Raw genomic sequence first — 18519 nt, 5'->3', positions numbered from 1 at the left:
TCCAAGGCACCAGCGGTGCCAAGGACCCTATTGAAACCCAAGGGTTTATTATTATTATTATTTTTTTTTTTTTTTTTCTCCCGTAAAGTAAATTGGCTTTTTGGCGGCCTTATCATACTCCAAAACGCGTGAAATTTGGCATGCACATCAGGACTGGCGAAAAATTTGATATTTTATGGGAGTTGCGCATGTGCGTGGCAAAATGGCTCTATAGCGCCACCTGCAAACTTGAAAAAGTAGTCATTAGGCCAACTGCCACAATGTTTCATGTACAGCTACAATATTTGGTGGGCATATGCAGAACATATGGACACACCAAAAAGTCAATTACAGCCACGCCCTAAACCCAACAGGAAGTCGGCCATCTTCAATTTGCTGTAAATTTTTCAAACTTAATCGCTCCTCGGGAAATGAATTGCCTTTTTGGCGGCCTTATCATGAACCAAAACGCGTGAAATTTGGCGTGCACATCAGGACTGGTGAAAAATTTGATATTTTATGGGAGTTGCGCATATGTGTGAAAAAATGGCTCTATAGCGCCACCTGCAAAATTGAAAAAGTGGTCATTAGGCCAACTTCCACAATGTTTTATTTACAGCTACAGTTGCTGCTATTTACAGCAACCCAACAGGAAGTCGGCCATCTTGAATTTGCTGTACATTTGTCAAAATTTATAGCTCCTAGTGGATAAGTCTGAGAGAACTGAAATTTGGCCAGTACATGCACCAGACCTTTCTGATGAAAAGTTATCAAAAACTCAACCAGAAGCCAAAAGGTGTGGCCATGGCGGAGCCTCAAACAACTGATCCTTCGCCATGAAACAGGAATTGGTGTCTAATTCTTCTCAACATGCTCCAATCTGCCTGAAACTTTACATGTATGATGACAGTCCTGTCCTGATGTCATCCACATAGGGATATTCATTGACAGTCATAGCGCCACCTTGTGGTTTCAGGAAATAGACATCTTTTACACTTTCATGCCCTATTGTTACCCGGTTGATCATATTCACTTCAAATGCAGTGACAACAGCCTAAACACATTGATGATGCATCCCAGTGAAAATGGTGACTTGTCATCAAAGGGCGTGTCTGTGGCGGCCAAACCAATTTCCATGTTTCGCCATGAAAATTTAACGATTCATATCTCAGCTGAACAACATCCTATCTGCCTCAGACTTCACATGATGGACACCAGGTCCAGTCTGAACACATCCACACTCATAAATTTTGAAAAAGTCATAGCGCCACCTGTTGGTAATAGTAAGTTTAAGGCCTTATATTTTCAGGTACAATGGCCCCAAACTTGGTGATATCATGCTGGAAATTGGTCAGTCGAGTCTTCACCTCTTGACAATCACACACTGTGAAGGGTGTGACATTTCATGCAACGCTGTTGCCGTAGCAACCAAATATCGCCATGCAAAACAAAGCCCTTTCTGACAGGTTAGAAATACTCCAATGCTCACTAAAATTACCACACACATCACCATCGACCCAAGCAACGACACCGTATGCATCTCGGCACTGCACATGCTATAGCGCCCCCTACAGTATTTTTAACAAACAGCCCCCCCAGCACGTTTCACCTACATCCATGAAATTTGGGAGGCTTATAGAGCACATCAGGGCGCACAAAAAAGCCTCTTGGAGCCATGTCCTAAACCCAACAGGAAGTCGGCCATCTTGGATTAATTGTGAGATTTTTGATGATTTTTCTCATTTTTGAGAGTTAATACCTCCAAGGGGATAATTCCAGGAGACCTGAAATTTTGTCAGTCCACACAGCAGGACTTGGTGATGAAAAGTTATCAAAAGTTTAACCAGAAGCCAAATGGCGTGGCCATGGCGACCATCAGCGTTTTGATGCTTCGCCATGAAACATCAACTGCTGTATAACTCTCCTCTGCATGCTCCAATCTGCCTCAAACTTTCCATGTGTGATCACAATCCAATCCTGATCACATCTACAGGCCAACAGACACTCTCAGTCGTGGCGCCACCTGTTGGAGGGACAGTAAATGCTGTATAACTGGCCTCAACATGATCAAATCAGCCTGAAACTTTTCATGAGTGATCAGAGTCCAACCCTCATCACATCCACTGTGTGAAATACACTCTGAGTTACAGCGCCACCTGGTGGATAGACAGGAAATGCTCTATAACTGCTCTGAACATGCTACAGTCTGGCTGAAATTTTACATGTATGATTGGACTCTGGTCCAGATGCGATTCAGAGGCCGACATACACTCTGTCACAGCGCCACCTGGTGGACGTGCGTGGATTGACCGACCAGCGTGGATGCGAGGACCCGTCCATCGCTGCTTGCAGCTTTAATTATTATTATTATTATTTTTTTAGGGTCCGAGCACCGAGGGTGCGAAGGACAGGCGGTGCCAGGGCACCGACTGTCCAAGGCACCAGCGGTGCCAAGGACCCTATTGAAACCCTAGGGTTTATTATTATTATTATTATTTTTTTTTTTTTTTCTCCCGTAAAGTAAATTGGCTTTTTGGCGGCCTTATCATACTCCAAAACGCGTGAAATTTGGCATGCACATCAGGACTGGCGAAAAATTTGATATTTTATGGGAGTTGCGCATGTGCGTGGCAAAATGGCTCTATAGCGCCACCTGCAAACTTGAAAAAGTAGTCATTAGGCCAACTGCCACAATGTTTCATGTACAGCTACAATATTTGGTGGGCATATGCAGAACATCTGGACACACCAAAAAGTCAATTACAGCCACGCCCTAAACCCAACAGGAAGTCGGCCATCTTCAATTTGCTGTAAATTTTTCAAACTTAATCGCTCCTCGGGAAATGACTTGCCTTTTTGGCGGCCTTATCATGAACCAAAACGCGTGAAATTTGGCGTGCACATCAGGACTGGCGAAAAATTTGATATTTTATGGGAGTTGCGCATATGTGTGGAAAAATGGCTCTATAGCGCCACCTGCAAAATTGAAAAAGTGGTCATTAGGCCAACTTCCACAATGTTTTATTTACAGCTACAATATTTGGTGGGCATATGCACCACATCAGGACACACCAAAAAGTCAATCACAGCCACACCCTAAACCCAACAGGAAGTCGGCCATCTTGAATTTGCTGTACATTTGTCAAAATTTATAGCTCCTAGTGGATAAGTCTGAGAGAACTGAAATTTGGCCAGTACATTCACCAGACCTTTCTGATGAAAAGTTATCAAAAACTCAACCAGAAGCCAAAAGGTGTGGCCATGGCGGAGCCTCAAACAACTGATCCTTCGCCATGAAACAGGAATTGGTGTCTAATTCTTCTCAACATGCTCCAATCTGCCTGAAACTTTACATGTATGATGACAGTCCTGTCCTGATGTCATCCACATAGGGATATTCATTGACAGTCATAGCGCCACCTTGTGGTTTCAGGAAATAGACATCTTTTACACTTTCATGCCCTATTGTTACCCGGTTGATCATATTCACTTCAAATGCAGTGACAACAGCCTAAACACATTGATGATGCATCCCAGTGAAAATGGTGACTTGTCATCAAAGGGCGTGTCTGTGGCGGCCAAACCAATTTCGATGTTTCGCCATGAAAATTTAACGATTCATATCTCAGCTGAACAACATCCTATCTGCCTCAGACTTCACATGCTGGATACCAGGTCCAGTCTAAACACATCCACACTCATAAATTTTGAAAAAGTCATAGCGCCACCTGTTGGTAATAGTAAGTTTAAGGCCTTATATTTTCAGGTACAATGGCCCCAAACTTGGTGATATCATGCTGGAAATTGGTCAGTCGAGTCTTCACCTCTTGACAATCACACACTGTGAAGGGTGTGACATTTCATGCAACGCTGTTGCCGTAGCAACCAAATATCGCCATGAAAAACAAAGCCCTTTCTGACAGGTTAGGAATACTCCAATGCTCACAAAAATTACCACACACATCACCATTGACCCAAAGAACAACACTGTATGCATCTCGGCACTGCACATGCTATAGCGCCCCCTACAGTATTTTTAACAAACAGCCCCCCCAGCACGTTTCACCTACATCCATGAAATTTGGGAAGCTTATAGAGCACATCAGGACGCACAAAAAAGCCTCTTGGAGCCATGTCCTAAACCCAGCAGGAAGTCGGCCATCTTGGATTAATTGTGAGATTTTTGATGATTTTTCTCATTTTTGAGAGTTAATACCTCCTTGGGGATAATTCCAGGAGACCTGAAATTTTGTCAGTCCACACAGCAGGACTTGGTGATGAAAAGTTATCAAAAGTTTAACCAGAAGCCAAATGGCGTGGCCATGGCGACCATTAGAGTTTTGATGCTTCGCCATGAAACAACAACTGCTGTATAACTCTCCTCTGCATGATCCAATCTGCCTCAAACTTTCCATGTGTGATCACAATCCAATCCTGATCACATCTACAGGCCAACAGACACTCTCAGTTGCAGCGCCACCTGTTGGAGGGACAATAAATGCTGTATAACTGGCCTCTACATGATCAAATCAGCCTGAAACTTTTCATGAGTGATCAGAGTCCAGCCCTCATCACATCCACTGTTTGAAATACACTCTGAGTTACAGCGCCACCTGGTGGTGGATGGGCAGGAAATGCTGTATAACTAGTCTGAACATGCTCCAATCTGGCTGAAATTTTACGTGTGATTAAACTCTGGTCCAGATGTGATTCAGAGGCCGACACACACTCTCAGTCACAGTGCCACCTGGTGAACGTGCATGGATTCGCCGACCAGCGTGGATGCGAGGACCCGTCCATCGCTGCTTGCAGCTTTAATTTTTTTTTTCTCCCGTAAAGTAAATTGGCTTTTTGGCGGCCTTATCATACTCCAAAACGCGTGAAATTTGGCATGCACATCAGGACTGGCGAAAAATTTGATATTTTATGGGAGTTGCGCATGTGCGTGGCAAAATGGCTCTATAGCGCCACCTGCAAACTTGAAAAAGTAGTCATTAGGCCAACTGCCACAATGTTTCATGTACAGCTACAATATTTGGTGGGCATATGCAGAACATCCGGACACACCAAAAAGTCAATTACAGCCACGCCCTAAACCCAACAGGAAGTCGGCCATCTTCAATTTGCTGTAAATTTTTCAAACTTAATCGCTCCTCGGGAAATGAATTGCCTTTTTGGCGGCCTTATCATATTCCAAAACGCGTGAAATTTGGCGTGCACATCAGGACTGGCGAAAAATTTGATATTTTATGGGAGTTGCGCATATGTGTGGAAAAATGGCTCTATAGCGCCACCTGCAAAATTGAAAAAGTGGTCATTAGGCCAACTTCCACAATGTTTTATTTACAGCTACAATATTTGGTGGGCATATGCACCACATCAGGACACACCAAAAAGTCAATCACAGCCACACCCTAAACCCAACAGGAAGTCGGCCATCTTGAATTTGCTGTACATTTGTCAAAATTTATAGCTCCTAGTGGATAAGTCTGAGAGAACTGAAATTTGGCCAGTACATGCACCAGACCTTTCTGATGAAAAGTTATCAAAAACTCAACCAGAAGCCAAAAGGTGTGGCCATGGCGGAGCCTCAAACAACTGATCCTTCGCCATGAAACAGGAATTGGTGTCTAATTCTTCTCAACATGCTCCAATCTGCCTGAAACTTTACATGTATGATGACAGTCCTGTCCTGATGTCATCCACATAGGGATATTCATTGACAGTCATAGCGCCACCTTGTGGTTTCAGGAAATAGACATCTTTTACACTTTCATGCCCTATTGTTACCCGGTTGATCATATTCACTTCAAATGCAGTGACAACAGCCTAAACACATTGATGATGCATCCCAGTGAAAATGGTGACTTGTCATCAAAGGGCGTGTCTGTGGCGGCCAAACCAATTTCCATGTTTCGCCATGAAAATTTAACGATTCATATCTCAGCTGAACAACATCCTATCTGCCTCAGACTTCACATGATGGACACCAGGTCCAGTCTGAACACATCCACACTCATAAATTCTGAAAAAGTCATAGCGCCACCTGTTGGTAATAGTAAGTTTAAGGCCTTATATTTTCAGGTACAATGGCCCCAAACGTGGTGATATCATGCTGGAAATTGGTCAGTCGAGTCTTCACCTCTTGACAATCACACACTGTGAAGGGTGTGACATTTCATGCAACGCTGTTGCCGTAGCAACCAAATATCGCCATGAAAAACAAAGTGCTGTTTGACAGGTTAGAAATACTCCAATGCTCACTAAAATTACCACACACATCACCATCGACCCAAGGAACGACACCGTACGCATCTCGGCACTGCACATGCTATAGCGCCCCCTACAGTATTTTTAACAAACAGCCCCCCCAGCACATTTCACCTACATCCATGAAATTTGGGAGGCTTATAGAGCACATCAAGACGCACAAAAAAGCCTCTTGGAGCCATGACCTAAACCCAACAGGAAGTCGGCCATCTTGGATTAATTGTGAGATTTTTGATGATTTTTCTCATTTTTGAGAGTTAATACCTCCAAGGGGATAATTCCAGGAGACCTGAAATTTTGTCAGTCCACACAGCAGGACTTGGTGATGAAAAGTTATCAAAAGTTTAACCAGAAGCCAAATGGCGTGGCCATGGCGACCATCAGCGTTTTGATGCTTCGCCATGAAACATCAACTGCTGTATAACTCTCCTCTGCATGCTCCAATCTGCCTCAAACTTTCCATGTGTGATCACAATCCAATCCTGATCACATCTACAGGCCAACAGACACTCTCAGTCGCGGCGCCACCTGTTGGAGGGACAGTAAATGCTGTATAACTGGCCTCTACATGATCAAATCAGCCTGAAACTTTTCATGAGTGATCAGAGTCCAACCCTCATCACATCCACTGTGTGAAATACACTCTGAGTTACAGCGCCACCTGGTGGATAGACAGGAAATGCTGTATAACTTGTCTGAACATGCTACAGTCTGGCTGAAATTTAACATGTATGATTGGACTCTGGTCCAGATGCGATTCAGAGGCCGACATACACTCTCAGTCACAGCGCGACCTGGTGGACGTGCGTGGATTCACCAACCGGCGTGGATGCGAGGACCCGTCCATCGCTGCTTGCAGCTTTAATTATTATTATTTTTTTTTTTTTTCTCCCGTAAAGTAAATTGGCTTTTTGGCGGCCTTATCATATTCCAAAACGCGTGAAATTTGGCATGCACATCAGGACTGGCGAAAAATTTGATATTTTATGGGAGTTGCGCATGTGTGTGGCAAAATGGCTCTATAGCGCCACCTGCAAAATTGAAAAGTGGTCATTAGGCTAACTTCCACAATGTTTCATTTACAGCTACAATATTTGGTGGGCATATGCACCACATCAGGACACACCAAAAAGTCAATTACAGCCACGCCCTAAACCCAACAGGAAGTCGGCCATCTTCAATTTGCTGTAAATTTGTCAAAATTAATTTCTCCCGGCAAATGAATTGCCTTTTTGGGGGCCTTATCATGAACCAAAACGCGTGAAATTTGGCGTGCACATCAGGACTGGCGAAAAATTTGATATTTTATGGCAGTTGCGCATATGTGTGGAAAAATGGCTCTATAGCGCCACCTGCAAAATTGAAAAAGTGGTCATTAGGCCAACTTCCACAATGTTTTATTTACAGCTACAATATTTGGTGGGCATATGCACCACATCAGGACACACCAAAAAGTCAATCACAGCCACACCCTAAACCCAACAGGAAGTCGGCCATCTTGAATTTGCTGTACATTTGTCAAAATTTATAGCTCCTAGTGGATAAGTCTGAGAGAACTGAAATTTGGCCAGTACATGCACCAGACCTTTCTGATGAAAAGTTATCAAAAACTCAACCAGAAGCCAAAAGGTGTGGCCATGGCAGAGCCTCAAACAACTGATCCTTCGCCATGAAACAGGAAGTGGTGTCTAATTCTTCTCAACATGCTCCAATCTGCCTGAAACTTTACAAGTATGATGACAGTCCTGTCCTGATGTCATCCACATAGGGATATTCATTGACAGTCATAGCGCCACCTTGTGGTTTCAGGAAATAAGACATCTTTTACACTTTCATGCCCTATTCTTACCCGGTTGATCATATTCACTTCAAATGCAGTGACAACAGCCTAAACACATTGATGATGCATCCCAGTGAAAATGGTGACTTGTCATCAAAGGGCGTGTCTGTGGCGGCCAAACCAATTTCCATGTTTCGCCATGAAAATTTAACGATTCATATCTCAGCTGAACAAGATCCTATCTGCCCCAAACTTCACATGATGGACACCAGGTCCAGTCTGAACACATCCACACTCACAAATTCTGAAAAAGTCATAGCGCCACCTGTTGGTAATAGTAAGTTTAAGGCCTTATATTGTCAGGTACAATGGCCCCAAACTTGGTGATATCATGCTGGAAATTGGTCAGTCGAGTCTTCACCTCTTGACAATCACACACTGTGAAGGGTGTGACATTTCATGCAACGCTGTTGCCGTAGCAACCAAATATCGCCATGAAAAACAAAGTGCTGTTTGACAGGTTAGAAATACTCCAATGCTCACTAAAATTACCACACACATCACCATCGACCCAAGCAACGACACCGTATGCATCTCGGCACTGCACATGCTATAGCGCCCCCTACAGTATTTTTAACAAACAGCCCCCCCAGCACGTTTCACCTACATCCATGAAATTTGGGAGGCTTATAGAGCACATCAGGACGCACAAAAAAGCCTCTTGGAGCCATGTCCTAAACCCAACAGGAAGTCGGCCATCTTGGATTAATTGTGAGATTTTTGATGATTTTTCTCATTTTTGAGAGTTAATACCTCCTAGGGGATAATTTCAGGAGACCTGAAATTTTGTCAGTCCACACAGCAGGACTTGGTGATGAAAAGTTATCAAAAGTTTAACCAGAAGCCAAATGGTGTGGCCATGGCGACCATTAGAGTTTTGATGCTTCGCCATGAAACAACAACTGCTGTATAACTCTCCTCTGCATGCTCCAATCTGCCTCAAACTTTCCATGTGTGATCACAATCCAATCCTGATCACATCTACAGGCCAACAGACACTCTCAGTTGCAGCGCCACCTGTTGGATGGACAGTAAATGCTGTATAACTGGACTCTACATGGTCAAATCAGCCTGAAACTTTACATGAGTGATCAGAGTCCAACCCTCATCACATCCACTGTTTGAAATACACTCTGAGTTGCAGCGCCACCTGGTGGTGGATGGGCAGGAAATGCTGTATAACTAGTCTGAACATGCTCCAATCTGGCTGAAATTTTACGTGTGATTAAACTCTGGTCCAGATGTGATTCAGAGGCCGACACACGCTCTCAGTCACAGTGCCACCTGGTGAACGTGCATGGATTCGCCGACCAGCGTGGATGCGAGGACCCGTCCATCGCTGCTTGCAGCTTTAATTAACAAATGTTATCAATGTGTTTATGTTACAAATACTTATTTTTTAAAACACTTACTGCTGTAATGACTGAGTGTGGCCTTAAGTGTAGACATCAACACAGAATTTGGTTTAAAAAAGTAATGGAATTTATTTATGCAGTGAAAGATTGAGATAAAGGAAAAAGTGCATTTTTGTAGGAGGAAAAGAGAGTTTATGCAGGATGCTGGCTGGACTGAAGCAGAGGTGGGTTTGGCAAGCAGGTGAGGCTGGCAAGCAGGCAGGCAAACAGGTATGCAGTTGTCCTATCAATCACTTTGAGCCAAGGTTCCTGTGAGTCCCCACATTCCAGACCCGTTGTTCATCCGTGCAGGATATGCCAGTTACCCCACTGGACACAGCATTTTCAACCTGTCATCAGAAATTATTATTTGATTATATTTGTGATATAAAAGAAGACAATTTGAACTTTAACAGCTGTCTTCGATGAAAACTATTGCATTCATTAATATTATATGGGGTGCCGTCTGTAAAGCAGCTCATTTTGTCACATTTAGCTTCAAACCATGTACAAACAAGTGGTGTGATTTTTTTCTGGTGACCTTTTACAACATTTACTGCAATATTTCTCATCTTAGAAATATCTGAAATAGTTTAATGTAAGTATTAAATGTCAGACATAAATGATAAATATAAATGTTAAATATGACATTAACATTTATATTTAGCATTTATGTCTGACATTTAATAACCATTTGCACATGGTTTGAAGCTAAATGTGACAAAATGTTGCTGTTTTTTTTTTAGCATGAGCTGCTTTAGAGACGGCACCCCATATAATATTAATGAATGCAATGTAATACAATGAATCATATTCAGTGTTTCCTCTTTAGTCACTCAGTTGTCGTGCATCACAACAGCAAGAAAACTACCACTTCTACTTCTGCTATATCCATAAAACTCTGTAATATAGCCTTAAATGCAGTCCAAATACAATGTAAGAAATCAATAGTTCATATTTTCAAATACTTTGACGTTAGAACCACAACTTTAAGCATGTATTACATGCAAAAAGCAACAAATATTACTGTCTCAAGCGCCACCTTTTTTTTAATAGAGAAAACTTTTCTTCAGTAATTATAATAATGATAACAATGATGGCAAAACAAGTCATGACAAAAACAAGAGTAAGGTGTAGGACTTTTACCTTCCATAATATCCAGGCTGCATGACTGCACGACTGTCCTAAATCCAGCTATGCAGGAGCATCCCGTTGTCTCCACCGCACCGCTACTGCTAACTAGCACCCACGGCAAGTGACTTGTATTGCTGGCCTGGCTCGGGTTCACGTTTGCTTTTAAAAACATTTTAGAGCCCCTGGTGTCGTGTCTGTTGACATTTTGATGCTGTAACTCTGCGGAGCTGGCTACCCGGAAAGGGCTGACCGGAAGTGAGAAGACAAAATGCAGAACAACGAAGAATCAAAAGTGGGCGGGGCGAAATAATGTCAATACTGTACTACATGCTTTTAACATAAACTTTAGCTTAATCATGTAATCTGTTGATTTTAACTCTGAGTATGACTGGAATTGATTTCGGCGATCTACATGACTTTAAGTTATTGTAATTGTGTTGGGTTTTTGTGTGTATTTTGTAAGATTTGTAACAGTTTTTAAAAGAGAAATGTGACTTTTACAAGGGGGAAATTGTACTCAATGACATTTGGCATCTTAAAAATGTGAAAAAAATAATAGCTTAACTGAGCAATGTTTTCCATTAACTATGGTTACCAAATTAACAAATGAGTTAAGCGTTAATATTAGATTTATATTTGAGAGACTCAATACTGAAACAATACTTGGTATGAAACAACACAATATCTGATTAATAAGCACCGAGCACCGAGGGTGCGAAGGACAGGCGGTGCAAGGGCACCGACTGTCCACGTCCAAGGACCCTATTGAAACCCTAGGGTTTATTATTATTAGGGTCCGAGCACCGAGGGTGCAAAGGACAGGCGGTGCCAGAGCACCGACTGTCCAAGGCACCAGCGGTGCCAAGGACCCTATTGAAACCCTAGGGTTTATTATTATTATTTTTTTTTTTTTTTTTCTCCCGTAAAGTAAATTGGCTTTTTGGCGGCCTTATCATACTCCAAAATGCGTGAAATTTGGCATGCACATCAGGACTGGCGAAAAATTTGATATTTTATGGGAGTTGCGCATGTGCGTGGCAAAATGGCTCTATAGCGCCACCTGCAAAGTTGAAAAAGTAGTCATTAGGCCAACTGCCACAATGTTTCATGTACAGCTACAATATTTGGTGGGCATATGCACAACATCAGGACACACCAAAAAGTCAATTACAGCCACGCCCTAAACCCAACAGGAAGTCGGCCATCTTCAATTTGCTGTAAATTTTTCAAACTTAATCGCTCCTCGGGAAATGAATTGCCTTTTTGGCGGCCTTATCATGAACCAAAACGCGTGAAATTTGGCGTGCACATCAGGACTGGCGAAAAATTTGATATTTTATGGGAGTTGCGCATATGTGTGGAAAAATGGCTCTATAGCGCCACCTGCAAAATTGAAAAAGTGGTCATTAGGCCAACTTCCACAATGTTTTATTTACAGCTACAATATTTGGTGGGCATATGCACCACATCAGGACACACCAAAAAGTCAATCACAGCCACACCCTAAACCCAACAGGAAGTCGGCCATCTTGAATTTGCTGTACATTTGTCAAAATTTATAGATAAGTCTGAGAGAACTGAAATTTGGCCAGTACATGCACCAGACCTTTCTGATGAAAAGTTATCAAAAACTCAACCAGAAGCCAAAAGGTGTGGCCATGGCGGAGCCTCAAACAACTGATCCTTCGCCATGAAACAGGAAGTGGTGTCTAATTCTTCTCAACATGCTCCAATCTGCCTGAAACTTTACATGTATGATGACAGTCCTGTCCTGATGTCATCCACATAGGGATATTCATTGACAGTCATAGCGCCACCTTGTGGTTTCAGGAAATAGACATCTTTTACACTTTCATGCCCTATTCTTACCCGGTTGATCATATTCACTTCAAATGCAGTGACAACAGCCTAAACACATTGATGATGCATCCCAGTGAAAATGGTGACTTGTCATCAAAGGGCGTGTCTGTGGCGGCCAAACCAATTTCCATGTTTCGCCATGAAAATTTAACGATTCATATCTCAGCTGAACAACATCCTATCTGCCTCAGACTTCACATGCTGGATACCAGGTCCAGTCTGAACACATCCACACTCATAAATTTTGAAAAAGTCATAGCGCCACCTGTTGGTAATAGTAAGTTTAAGGCCTTATATTTTCAGGTACAATGGCCCCAAACTTGGTGATATCATGCTGGAAATTGGTCAGTCGAGTCTTCACCTCTTGACAATCACACACTGTGAAGGGTGTGACATTTCATGCAACGCTGTTGCCGTAGCAACCAAATATCGCCATGAAAAACAAAGCCCTTTCTGACAGGTTAGGAATACTCCAATGCTCACAAAAATTACCACACACATCACCATCGACCCAAGGAACAACACTGTATGCATCTCGGCACTGCACATGCTATAGCGCCCCCTACAGTATTTTTAACAAACAGCCCCCCCAGCACGTTTCACCTACATCCATGAAATTTGGGAGGCTTATAGAGCACATCAGGACGCACAAAAAAGCCTCTTGGAGCCATGTCCTAAACCCAACAGGAAGTCGGCCATCTTGGATTAATTGTGAGATTTTTGATGATTTTTCTCATTTTTGAGAGTTAATACCTCCAAGGGGATAATTCCAGGAGACCTGAAATTTTGTCAGTCCACACAGCAGGACTTGGTTTGGAAAAGTTATCAAAAGTTTAACCAGAAGCCAAATGGCGTGGCCATGGCGACCATCAGCGTTTTGATGCTTCGCCATGAAACATCAACTGCTGTATAACTCTCCTCTGCATGCTCCAATCTCCCTCAAACTTTCCATGTGTGATCACAATCCAATCCTGATCACATCTACAGGCCAACAGACACTCTCAGTCGCAGCGCCACCTGATGGAGGGACAGTAAATGCTGTATAACTGGCCTCTACATGATCAAATCAGCCTGAAACTTTTCATGAGTGATCAGAGTCCAACCCTCATCACATCCACTGTGTGAAATACACTCTGAGTTACAGCGCCACCTGGTGGATAGACAGGAAATGCTCTATAACTGCTCTGAACATGCTACAGTCTGGCTGAAATTTTAAATGTATGATTGGACTCTGGTCCAGATGCGATTCAGAGGCCGACATACACTCTCAGTCACAGCGCCACCTGGTGGACGTGCGTGGATTCACGACCAGCGTGGATGCGAGGACCCGTCCATCGCTGCTTGCAGCTTTAATTATTATTATTATTATTATTTTTTTTTTTTTTTCTCCCGTAAAGTAAATTGGCTTTTTGGCGGCCTTATCATACTCCAAAACGCGTGAAATTTGGCATGCACATCAGGACTGGCGAAAAATTTGATATTTTATGGGAGTTGCGCATGTGCGTGGCAAAATGGCTCTATAGCGCCACCTGCAAACTTGAAAAAGTAGTCATTAGGCCAACTGCCACAATGTTTCATGTACAGCTACAATATTTGGTGGGCATATGCAGAACATCTGGACACACCAAAAAGTCAATTACAGCCACGCCCTAAACCCAACAGGCAGTCGGCCACCTTCAATTTGCTGTAAATTTTTCAAACTTAATCGCTCCTCGGGAAATGACTTGCCTTTTTGGCGGCCTTATCATGAACCAAAACGCGTGAAATTTGGCGTGCACATCAGGACTGGCGAAAAATTTGATATTTTATGGGAGTTGCGCATATGTGTGAAAAAATGGCTCTATAGCGCCACCTGCAAAATTGAAACAGTGGTCATTAGGCCAACTTCCACAATGTTTTATTTACAGCTACAATATTTGGTGGGCATATGCACCACATCAGGACACACCAAAAAGTCAATCACAGCCACACCCTAAACCCAACAGGAAGTCGGCCATCTTGAATTTGCTGTACATTTGTCAAAATTTATAGCTCCTAGTGGATAAGTCTGAGAGAACTGAAATTTGGCCAGTACATGCACCAGACCTTTCTGATGAAAAGTTATCAAAAACTCAACCAGAAGCCAAAAGGTGTGGCCATGGCGGAGCCTCAAACAACTGATCCTTCGCCATGAAACAGGAAGTGGTGTCTAATTCTTCTCAACATGCTCCAATCTGCCTGAAACTTTACATGTATGATGACAGTCCTGTCCTGATGTCATCCACATAGGGATATTCATTGACAGTCATAGCGCCACCTTGTGGTTTCAGGAAATAGACATCTTTTACACTTTCATGCCCTATTGTTACCCAGTTGATCATATTCACTTCAAATGCAGTGACAACAGCCTAAACACATTGATGATGCATCCCAGTGAAAATGGTGACTTGTCATCAAAGGGCGTGTCTGTGGCGGCCAAACCAATTTCCATGTTTCGCCATGAAAATTTAACGATTCATATCTCAGCTGAACAACATCCTATCTGCCTCAGACTTCACATGCTGGATACCAGGTCCAGTCTGAACACATCCACACTCATAAATTTTGAAAAAGTCATAGCGCCACCTGTTGGTAATAGTAAGTTTAAGGCCTTATATTTTCAGGTACAATGGCCCCAAACTTGGTGATATCATGCTGGAAATTGGTCAGTCGAGTCTTCACCTCTTGACAATCACACACTGTGAAGGGTGTGACATTTCATGTAACGCTGTTGCCGTAGCAACCAAATATCGCCATGAAAAACAAAGCCCTTTCTGACAGGTTAGGAATACTCCAATGCTCACAAAAATTACCACACACATCACCATTGACCCAAGGAACAACACTGTATGCATCTCGGCACTGCACATGCTATAGCGCCCCCTACAGTATTTTTAACAAACAGCCCCCCCAGCACGTTTCACCTACATCCATGAAATTTGGGAGGCTTATAGAGCACATCAGGACGCACAAAAAAGCCTCTTGGAGCCATGTCCTAAACCCAACAGGAAGTCGGCCATCTTGGATTAATTGTGAGATTTTTGATGATTTTTCTCATTTTTGAGAGTTAATACCTCCTAGGGGATAATTCCAGGAGACCTGAAATTTTGTCAGTCCACACAGCAGGACTTGGTTTGGAAAAGTTATCAAAAGTTTAACCAGAAGCCAAATGGCGTGGCCATGGCGACCATCAGCGTTTTGATGCTTCGCCATGAAACATCAACTGCTGTATAACTCTCCTCTGCATGCTCCAATCTGCCTCAAACTTTCCATGTGTGATCACAATCCAATCCTGATCACATCTACAGGCCAACAGACACTCTCAGTCGCAGCGCCACCTGATGGAGGGACAGTAAATGCTGTATAACTGGCCTCTACATGATCAAATCAGCCTGAAACTTTTCATGAGTGATCAGAGTCCAACCCTCATCACATCCACTGTGTGAAATACACTCTGAGTTACAGCGCCACCTGGTGGATAGACAGGAAATGCTCTATAACTGCTCTGAACATGCTACAGTCTGGCTGAAATTTTAAATGTATGATTGGACTCTGGTCCAGATGCGATTCAGAGGCCGACATACACTCTCAGTCACAGCGCCACCTGGTGGACGTGCGTGGATTCACGACCAGCGTGGATGCGAGGACCCGTCCATCGCTGCTTGCAGCTTTAATTATTATTATTATTTATTTATTTATTTTTTATTTTTTCTCCCGTAAAGTAAATTGGCTTTTTGGCGGCCTTATCATACTCCAAAACGCGTGAAATTTGGCATGCACATCAGGACTGGCGAAAAATTTGATATTTTATGGGAGTTGCGCATGTGCGTGGCAAAATGGCTCTATAGCGCCACCTGCAAAGTTGAAAAAGTAGTCATTAGGCCAACTGCCACAGTGTTTCATGTACAGCTACAATATTTGGTGGGCATATGCAGAACATCCGGACACACCAAAAAGTCAATTACAGTCACGCCCTAAACCCAACAGGAAGTCGGCCATCTTCAATTTGCTGTAAATTTTTCAAACGTAATCGCTCCTCGGGAAATGAATTGCCTTTTTGGCGGCCTTATCATATTCCAAAACGCGTGAAATTTGGCGTGCACATCAGGACTGGCGAAAAATTTGATATTTTATGGGAGTTGCGCATATGTGTGGAAAAATGGCTCTATAGCGCCACCTGCAAAATTGAAAAAGTGGTCATTAGGCCAACTTCCACAATGTTTTATTTACAGCTACAATATTTGGTGGGCATATGCACCACATCAGGACACACCAAAAAGTCAATCACAGCCACACCCTAAACCCAACAGGAAGTCGGCCATCTTGAATTTGCTGTACATTTGTCAAAATTTATAGCTCCTAGTGGATAAGTCTAAGAGAATTGAAATTTGGCCAGTACATGCACCAGACCTTTCTGATGAAAAGTTATCAAAAACTCAACCAGAAGCCAAAAGGTGTGGCCATGGCAGAGCCTCAAACAACTGATCCTTCGCCATGAAACAGGAAGTGGTGTGTAATTCTTCTCAACATGCTCCAATCTGCCTGAAACTTTACATGTATGATGACAGTCCTGTCCTGATGTCATCCACATAGGGATATTCATTGACAGTCATAGCGCCACCTTGTGGTTTCAGGAAATAGACATCTTTTACACTTTCATGCCCTATTCTTACCCGGTTGATCATATTCACTTCAAATGCGGTGACAACAGGCTGAACACATTGATGATGCATCCCAGTGAAAATGGTGACTTGTCATCAAAAGGCGTGTCTGTGGCGGCCAAACCAATTTTGATGTTTCGCCATGAAAATTTAACGATTCATATCTCAGCTGAACAAGATCCTATCTGCCCCAAACTTCACATGATGGACACCAGGTCCAGTCTGAACACATCCACACTCATAAATTCTGAAAAAGTCATAGCGCCACCTGTTGGTAATAGTAAGTTTAAGGCCTTATATTGTCAGGTACAATGGCCCCAAACGTGGTGATATCATGCTGGAAATTGGTCAGTCGAGTCTTCACCTCTTGACAATCCCACACTGTCAAGGGTGTGACATTTCATGTAACGCTGTTGCCGTAGCAACCAAATATCGCCATGCAAAACAAAGTGCTGTTTGACAGGTTAGAAATACTCCAATGCTCACTAAAATTACCACACACATCACCATCGACCCAAGGAACTACACCGTATGCATCTCGGCACTGCACATGCTATAGCGCCCCCTACAGTATTTTTAACAAACAGCCCCCCCAGCACGTTTCACCTACATCCATGAAATTTGGGAGGCTTATAGAGCACATCAGGACGCACAAAAAAGCCTCTTGGAGCCATGTCCTAAACCCAACAGGAAGTCGGCCATCTTGGATTAATTGTGAGAATTTTTATGATTTTTCTCATTTTTGAGAGTTAATACCTCCTAGGGGATAATTCCAGGAGACCTGAAATTTTGTCAGTCCACACAGCAGGACTTGGTGATGAAAAGTTATCAAATGTTTAACCAGAAGCCAAATGGCGTGGCCATGGCGACCATCAGAGTTTTGATGCTTCGCCAAGAAACATCAACTGCTGTATAACTCTCCTCTGCATGCTCCAATCTGCCTCAAACTTTCCATGTGTGATCACAATTCAATCCTGATCACATCTACAGGCCAACAGACACTCTCAGTCGCAGTGCCACCTGTTGGATGGACAGTAAATGCTGTACAACTGGCCTCTACATGGTCAAATCAGCCTGAAACTTTTCATGACTGATCAGAGTCCAACCCTCATCACATCCACTGTTTGAAATACACTCTGAGTTACAGCGCCACCTGGTGGTGGATGGGCAGGAAATGCTATATAACTCGTCTGAACATGCTCCAATCTGGCTGAAATTTTACTTGTGATTAAACTCTGGTCCAGATGTGATTCAGAGGCCGGCACACACTCTCAGTCACAGTGCCACCTGGTGGACGTGCATGGATTCGCCGACCAGCGTGGATGCGAGGACCCGTCCATCGCTGCTTGCAGCTTTAATTAGT

At 43.1% G+C, this 18519-nt stretch overlaps 1 protein-coding gene and 2 long non-coding RNA genes across 4 annotated transcripts in view; 1 reads left to right on the top strand and 2 right to left on the bottom strand.

Moving 5' to 3' along the window:
• The window catches only part of LOC110972159 (NADPH oxidase 4), a 71353-nt gene that overhangs the window by 22993 nt on the left and 29841 nt on the right, over positions 1-18519 (bottom strand). The window lies entirely within an intron of this gene.
• LOC127536907 (uncharacterized) lies at positions 2343-17871 on the top strand. 2 transcript variants are annotated; one of them, XR_007946118.1, is made up of 3 exons: positions 2343-3232; positions 12268-15119; positions 17463-17871. It is a non-coding gene; the product is annotated as an uncharacterized LOC127536907 (long non-coding RNA). The 2 variants fall into 2 exon arrangements; XR_007946116.1 differs by having other exon boundaries at positions 2344-3654; positions 12690-15119.
• Positions 6239-18509, bottom strand: LOC127536906 (uncharacterized). Its single transcript, XR_007946115.1, has 3 exons — positions 18310-18509; positions 8693-9239; positions 6239-6363 (listed from the first exon to the last, which is right to left on the bottom strand). It is a non-coding gene; the product is annotated as an uncharacterized LOC127536906 (long non-coding RNA).

This window comes from Acanthochromis polyacanthus, chromosome 13 (genome assembly GCF_021347895.1).
Source record: "Acanthochromis polyacanthus isolate Apoly-LR-REF ecotype Palm Island chromosome 13, KAUST_Apoly_ChrSc, whole genome shotgun sequence".
Classification (NCBI taxonomy): domain Eukaryota; kingdom Metazoa; phylum Chordata; class Actinopteri; family Pomacentridae; genus Acanthochromis; species Acanthochromis polyacanthus.
Note: the sequence above shows the minus strand (reverse complement) of the source record. Positions and strands in the feature narration are given on the sequence as shown.